Consider the following 6,851-nt stretch of genomic DNA (forward strand, 5'->3'; position numbering starts at 1 on the left):
GCCATTCCTCCGGCAGCGATTGTGTTTTGTTCCCTATTTATATCCCCGGGGTGGTGCCACAGGTGGGCGATTGTTCCAGCTGACAGCCTGAAAGGCGAAGGAACAAGATTTAACTTCCTGCTATTCAATTAGAGAAAGTGAGCATTCAGCAGCAGCTGCCGGCTGCTGGCAGGAGCCGAACCCCCGCCGCGGTGGGCGCAGGGAAAGGCAGGAAAAGCTGCCTGGTGCCACGGGCCCGGAGGGCTCCGGGGTGGTGCCACAGGTGGGCGATTGTTCCAGCTGACAGCCTGAAAGGCGAAGGAACAAGATTTAACTTCCTGCTATTCAATTAGAGAAAGTGAGCATTCAGCAGCAGCTGCCGGCTGCTGGCAGGAGCCGAACCCCCGCCGCGGTGGGCGCAGGGAAAGGCAGGAAAAGCTGCCTGGTGCCACGGGCCCGGAGGGCTCCGGAGAACCTCTGGCTGCCGCTGCTCTCTACTGAGTTTGTTTTTTGAAAGGGGATTGCTTGATCAAAGCAGCTCCGTGGAGCAGAAGTCGGATGAGGAGGAGCTGGGAAAGGGGCTCAGCCTGGAGCAAAGGAGGCTCAGGGGGGACCTTGTGGCTCTGCACAAGTCCCTGACAGGAGGGGGCAGCCGGGGGGGTCGGGCTCTGCTCGCAGGGTGAGAGGAAACGGCACCGAGTTGTGCCAGGGGAAGTTTAGGGTGGATATTAGGAATAAAAATCTTCACTGGAAGGGTGGTCAGGCATTGGAACGAGCTGCCCAGGGCAGTGGTGGAATCACCATCCCTGGAAGGGTTCACAGAACGCGTGGATGCGGCACTCTCGGACATGGTTTAGTGGAGAGCTGAGTTAATGGTTAGACTCGATTTTAAGGGTCTTCTCCAACTTCAATGATTCTGTGGGAAGCACCAGCATGGAAAACAGCAGCGTGTGGTGGTGGGGGGTGGACACTAAATGGGGAGAGGCCATGCCGGGAGGGAAAGTCAGGAGCTCGCACTGCCAGAGGGAGCGGCAGCACCGCGGCTTCCCCCGGGCCAGCCCGAGCGCTGCAGCTTCGCCTCTGCCCTGAACTCTGCGTGATCCCTGACCCTGGGGCCTCTGTGGCGGAGGGCTGGTGGCTTTGGAAGCCCTCTGGATGTGCACTTCCCCTCGCCCGTGCTGGAAGGGCCAGGGGATGATCCCTTCCCTACTGACTGGGAGCCTCCTTGTCCCTGTTTCCCCACACACGCCTGCGCTCCCTCCCGGAGGCCGGCGGGGGAGGAGGGAGTGTGTGCTCCTGCGAGCTCCACGTTGGGAACAAACCTCTCTCCCTCTTCCCCTGCACTGCTTGAGCCCTCTCTGAGGCACCCAGGGCCTTGTGGAAACCCCTGCAGCGCCCAGGGTGCGGTGACGGCTTCAGGGTCTCCCTGCTCCATTTCTTTCCCTCGCTCTTCCCCTCCTGGGACTGGTCCAGCTGGAGAAGAGTCTCCCTCTGCCACCTCTCCCGGCCCCTTCCCTGTGCCATCTGTCCCTCACTGGTGCCGTTCGTGCTCAAGATGCTCCCGTGCACCTCTTCGCTCTCCATTTTTAATCCATCTGTTTCCACGGGCTCGGGGTGTCTCCCAAGCTGGTTGTGATCATCAGGGCTGCAGTTGGAATCCGTCTGGCACCGCTGCAGCACACGGAGAGCCCCACATGCCTCCACGCACGCCAGACCCCGCAGCTCCGTCACCCTGCCCTGATCCAGAGGGTGGGACCGGGCTGAGCTCAGCACCTCGCACGAACATCGCGGGGGGGGGGGGAGGATGCTCTGCAGCCGAGGCCATCAACAGCAATTAGCCCCTTTTGGGAACTCGCCGTGAAGCGCTGCCGAGGCTTTTCCGTGCGTGCCGATGCTTTGGAAGTGACGGGGGTTGGACATGCCAAACCACCGGCCACGTCTGAGCGAGCCTCGGTGCCTCGTGTCATTTCCATGAGGCTGGGAGGGCTCGGGGGTGCTGTCTGAGAATGTTAAAGGCACTTGTGTACCCAAGCAGCGCAGGCACATGCTGTCATTGCCTCTGCAGTGCCATCTGGCCAGCAGCAACGCAGCTAGAACCAGGGCTGTGTGCAGGAGAACATTTTACAACAGAAAGCAATTAACCGAATAAAGCCCTTTTTAAAATCCAGTAATTAAAAACAGTCCCTCCCCCTTGTTTTCCTTTTAAGCTGAAAGTTGCTGTTTACTCATTTGCTTTACAAAGTGTGCCTTGTTGTGGCTTCAGAAGAAATGAAAGTTTGAAGTGGTTAGAGAAGAAAGGCTTTGGGGCTGGTGCGTTCCAGGCAGGGCGGAGGGGCAGGGGCTCTCCAGCCCGGCTTGTTTGTATTTGTTCTTGTCTACTCACAGGATCGCTAAACACACATTTAACAAGTGGTGAAACTGTCTACCAGCCCGATCTCTCCCAGGGTTCATGAGAAGAGGCCTGGCACATTAGCATTGCTGGGGGAAGGGGAGGGGGAGGACAGGCCTTTTGAAGGGTTGGTGTTTTGGGGCTGAGCGAGGGAAGGGCTCCTTGCGCAGGCCAAGTCCCAAACAAAGGCATTGTGTTCCCCGGAGCCCTGGGGACTGGCCCCGGGGGAAGGCCAGGACCTTGCCTCACCAGCCACGGGTTTTCCCATCCCAGCTCCTCTTGTTCCTTAGCACGGGTGCAGCCCTAAGGCCATCCCAGTCTTTCCAGAGGCCAGAGATGGGAGTGGGGCTGGCACCTCCAGGGCTGGCTCATCCCATCCCAGAGCCGAGGAACCCGGGGCTGCAGTAGTCACAGGGACCATCCTGTGCCACTGCAGCTCACCTTGTCCCCATCACCCTCACTTTGTCCCCATCACCCTTACCTTGTCCCCATCACCCTCTCTGGGTACAAAATACCAGAGAGGAGCAGCCCAGTGTCCAGTGGCAGTAACTCTTCCCTCCTCTCTGTGTGGCCACAGGGGAGCCCTGAGCTCGGCTCGGGCTCCTGGACAAGCAGTGACCCGGTCTGTCGCCGGGGCTGGTGCAATATTAATTCTCATTCGTTGTGGCTTCTCTGCAAAGCGAGCGCCCAGTGCAGCAGCTCCATTATGGGTGGGGAAACTGAGGCATATCAAGGGCCTAACCCACTGGTGGTGTCTGATGCTAGACCATCTGCTGACTCCAGAGCACGATGAGGATCCTGTCCCTGGCTGTCCTCCAGCCACACTGAGCTGGTGACACAGAGTGGCACAGACTCAAGGGGGGGACAGCAGCCCCTCCAGGGTGTCCCAGCCGTCAGCTCGGCAGGTGCAGCCTCGTGGAGCCCCATCCCACGGGATTTGCAGGGCTGAGCCGCATTCCCCGACCCGCCGCGGGGCAATAGGTGTGAGGACACAGACAGCCCTGCCAGGGTGGTGAGGGCAGCGCCGAATTTCAGCTCTGGGATCTGCCCTGTCCCTGCCTGGGGAAGGGTGAGGCCACTGGTTTGTGGGAAAATGTTGTTTTTCCCTCCCCTGGACTGCCCGTAGCAGTCGGCTGGGCGGGCTCTGGATCGCGTGGGCCGGGGAAGTGGGGGGGAGTTTGCAATTGTGGTGCCTCTGGCTTGGAGCAGAGCCACGGCAAACAATCCTCTCCTGGCCCTGCTCCAGATCTGACAAACCACCGAGGTGATACCGCATTCATCCCTCCACGCTTTCATCCCAAATCACCTCCTGAAAGCCCTGCCTGGTTCTCCCGCCTGTGATGAATCTGCTTAGCCACAGAGCAAGGCAGCCCGTCCGCAGCCAGGAATCCTGTCCAGCATCCCTGTGAGGCCTCTGCTTTGGGAATTACAGCTGTGGCTCTGGCAGGCGGCGGTGGGACCTGAGGTTAGGAGGTGATGTTGACTGAAGATGTGCGGACAGGGCATTCCAGGCATGCACGGGGTTAAATCAGAGGTGTCAGTTCACGGGGAGGTAACAGATAAGTCCTGCTCCTCGGCTGCCTCTGGCTTTCCAGAAGCCTTGCCCTCCCTCCCACATTCCAGCTGCTGCAGCTTTTCACAGCTGGCCGCTCTCCTGGGACATTTCCCAGAGCTGGGAAGGCAGGAGGGGAGGGAGCAGCGTGGTCCCAGTGTGGGAGGGGGGTTGGTGGCTGGGCTGATCATCGCCCCTCCAGGGATGCTTAGACTGGAGCCCTTCATCCCCAGGACAGGCCTGGCACAGGCAAACCTAGGCAATCCCAGGTCCCTGGCAGGGATCCACCCTCAGTCCTGGCCCGGAGAGTTTTTCCTGCTGCAGGGAAGGAACATCAATCTTTGCAGCTCGCTTTTTCCTTGGCCTCTGAAGCAGGGTAGCCAATTAGTGCTGGGTGTGATGGATGGCTTAGCCCCGTCCTCGTGACACCCATCCTCTGGAAACAGTTCCCACCACGGAGAGGCACAGCCAGCCCGAGCAGGGGACAGCTCTCAGCAGCTCCTGAGCCCCAGAGGGTCCCAGAGGGGTCCCGGGGATGGGGACAGGCATTGCAGCAATGCTTGCTGTGATCCCAGAGGGGAAACAGCCCCAAGCACGGGGCCAGCGTTGTTAATTCAGGGCTTGGGGAGAGATTTCCTCTGGTAATTCCCTGGCTTGGCTGTGGCAAAGCCTGGAGCTCTTCAGGGAAGAGCAAATCGGCTCTGGGCAGAGGTTGGTCACCCACTGCTTGTGGCTCTGCTCTTGGGGTCACCGTACCACGGGAACCGCCTGCAAAGACACCCAGTGAGAGGCCAGGAGGGGCAGAACCCCCATTTCTGAACCCCAATCTCCCCTTGCCCGCTGTGGGGGAGGTCTGGCTGCTCCCTCCCGTGGGACATGGGTGACACTCCCGAAATCCAGCTCCCCTCACGCAGCTAAACCCGTTTAATCCTTCCCTGTCGTCTCCACTGAACCGGCCCGTGAGGGGTCTCAGCACCGTCTCTGCTCCATCTGGGGTGGTTCAGATGCCCCTCACAATCCCCCCTGGGATCTCTGGGGTCGATTATAAACGAGTCTCCAGGAGCACAGGCTGGAGAACAGATCCGATTACAGGAGAAGTGGGTTTTGGGGCCCCCGCTCTGTTCATAATGAAGTGTAATCCTAGAAAAACATGTTGCCAATTACACTTCAATTGAACCCAGATAATGATGCTTAGACAAGGCCCAGAAAAGATGGAGTCTGGACAGTGAATTCCTTTCTAACGGACAAGAAAAGTGTTCCTCTGTGGCAGGTCTGGGCTCGGCTTGGTTCAGGCTCGCTGTGATATGAGCAAGAGCCTGAAACAACCAATCTCAGGATCCCATTCAAATGGTTTTATCAGTGGAAAGAGCATTAATCTCTCAAAAACACATGTTTATGGGAAGTTTGGTTTGGAGATGTATGTGTTTCTAACTGAAATCACTTTGGAAAGGGAGGAGGAGTGGGTCTCAAAACTGCTAAAATAACACTTTTCTAATTCTTCTGGTTCAAAGCAACCTTTCGTTTGGAAATGTAAGCTAATAACAGCTCGGCTTCTTGACCGCTTCTCGTAGTGAAAACAAAACACCAGAATAAGAGAAACAAAGTGCTGTGAGCTGAAGCAAAGGTTTTACTCCCTTTTCCAGTTTACAAACACTGCCGAGACGTCCATTTTCCACTCCAGCGCAGGACGGCTGCTTCAGGTCCCCGTTGCTTCACTTCAGAAGGGGAGGACGGTGCTGTTCCGTCCCAAAAACCACTCGGGGGGGGCCGCACTTTCCTCTGCTCCATGTGCTGGGCTGGGGCAGGCGTGGGTGAAGGGCAGGCAGGAGCCAGGATTTGGCTTTTCCGGAGCTGCTGGAGAGGTGCTGGGGAATTGCAGACACCTCGGGGTTGGCGGGTGCAGCATGGGTGAGCTGGCAGAGATGGCTGAGGGAGATAGGGAGCACCCCAGGAGGCCACGGGAGACGGGTGGTGGGGTGGCTTGGCTGGCCCGAGCGGCGACGGGGCTGTTATCGCCGCCGCGGTCTCTGCAGAAGGGCTTTGGGAAACCCACGTGTTGCCAGATCTCAGCGCTGATTATTTTTTTCAAAATAAAAGGCATTATTTTCGTACTGGGAACCTCCACTTCTGTGCTCTCCCTCCTCCTCTCTCTCTCTTTCTCTCTCTCTCTCCCACACGCACACGTTTTTGCTGCCTTGGGGGATTTTAGCAGCGCAGGGCTCTGAAAAAACCTGATTCCTGCCTCCTTCCTGCCAGAGCAGGGAAAGGGAGATGCTCACTCGATGCTGGGCTGTGGGTTAAACTTTCCAGCATTGTGGAATGAGACGAGAAAACAGCGATTCACCCCAATGTTACAAAGCCTGAAGTCGGCTTTTGGCCGCTTTGTCTCACAGGGTGGGTAGGTGTCAAACACCCTGCCCTGGCAGCGCCGTGGGCTGGCACTTGAGGAGGCTCCGAGGCTGTGCGAGCGTGGCAGAGGGGCCGAGCTCCCGGCCGGACCACCGCGGCGTGGTGCCGGACCCATCCCGAGCGCGGTGCCACCGCTGCCAGCCCGGCCCTCGGCAGTGGCCGCTGATTAATCCCAGCCGAGGGCCCTTTGAGCGGCGTCCTCAAACAGCACCGCGCTCCGAATGAGCCGGTTTCCATCTGAATCATAAGCCTGCAAAGTGCCTGCGCCGCGCGGAGCCGGGCAGACATGTGTGTGCGTGTGGGGCTGGATGTTGATTTTTCCCTGAAACAACTCAAGGCTTTATCAGTCCCATCTCTTTCCCACGGTTTTCTGTTGCCAGTGAGGTCACTGGTCCCTTTAAACTGGGGCTGAGGCCAATGTGCAGCGGCTGGAAGGGGGGCCGTGGGCAGGAGGGGGGGGGACATGAGACGGTTCACACAGACTGTTCCTTTTACAGGAAGATTTGGGATTTCGACCAGCGA

The sequence above is a fragment of the Corvus brachyrhynchos genome, unplaced genomic scaffold, assembly GCF_000691975.1.
Source record: "Corvus brachyrhynchos isolate BGI_N302 unplaced genomic scaffold, ASM69197v1 scaffold65, whole genome shotgun sequence".
In the NCBI taxonomy this organism is placed as follows: Eukaryota; Metazoa; Chordata; class Aves; order Passeriformes; family Corvidae; genus Corvus; species Corvus brachyrhynchos.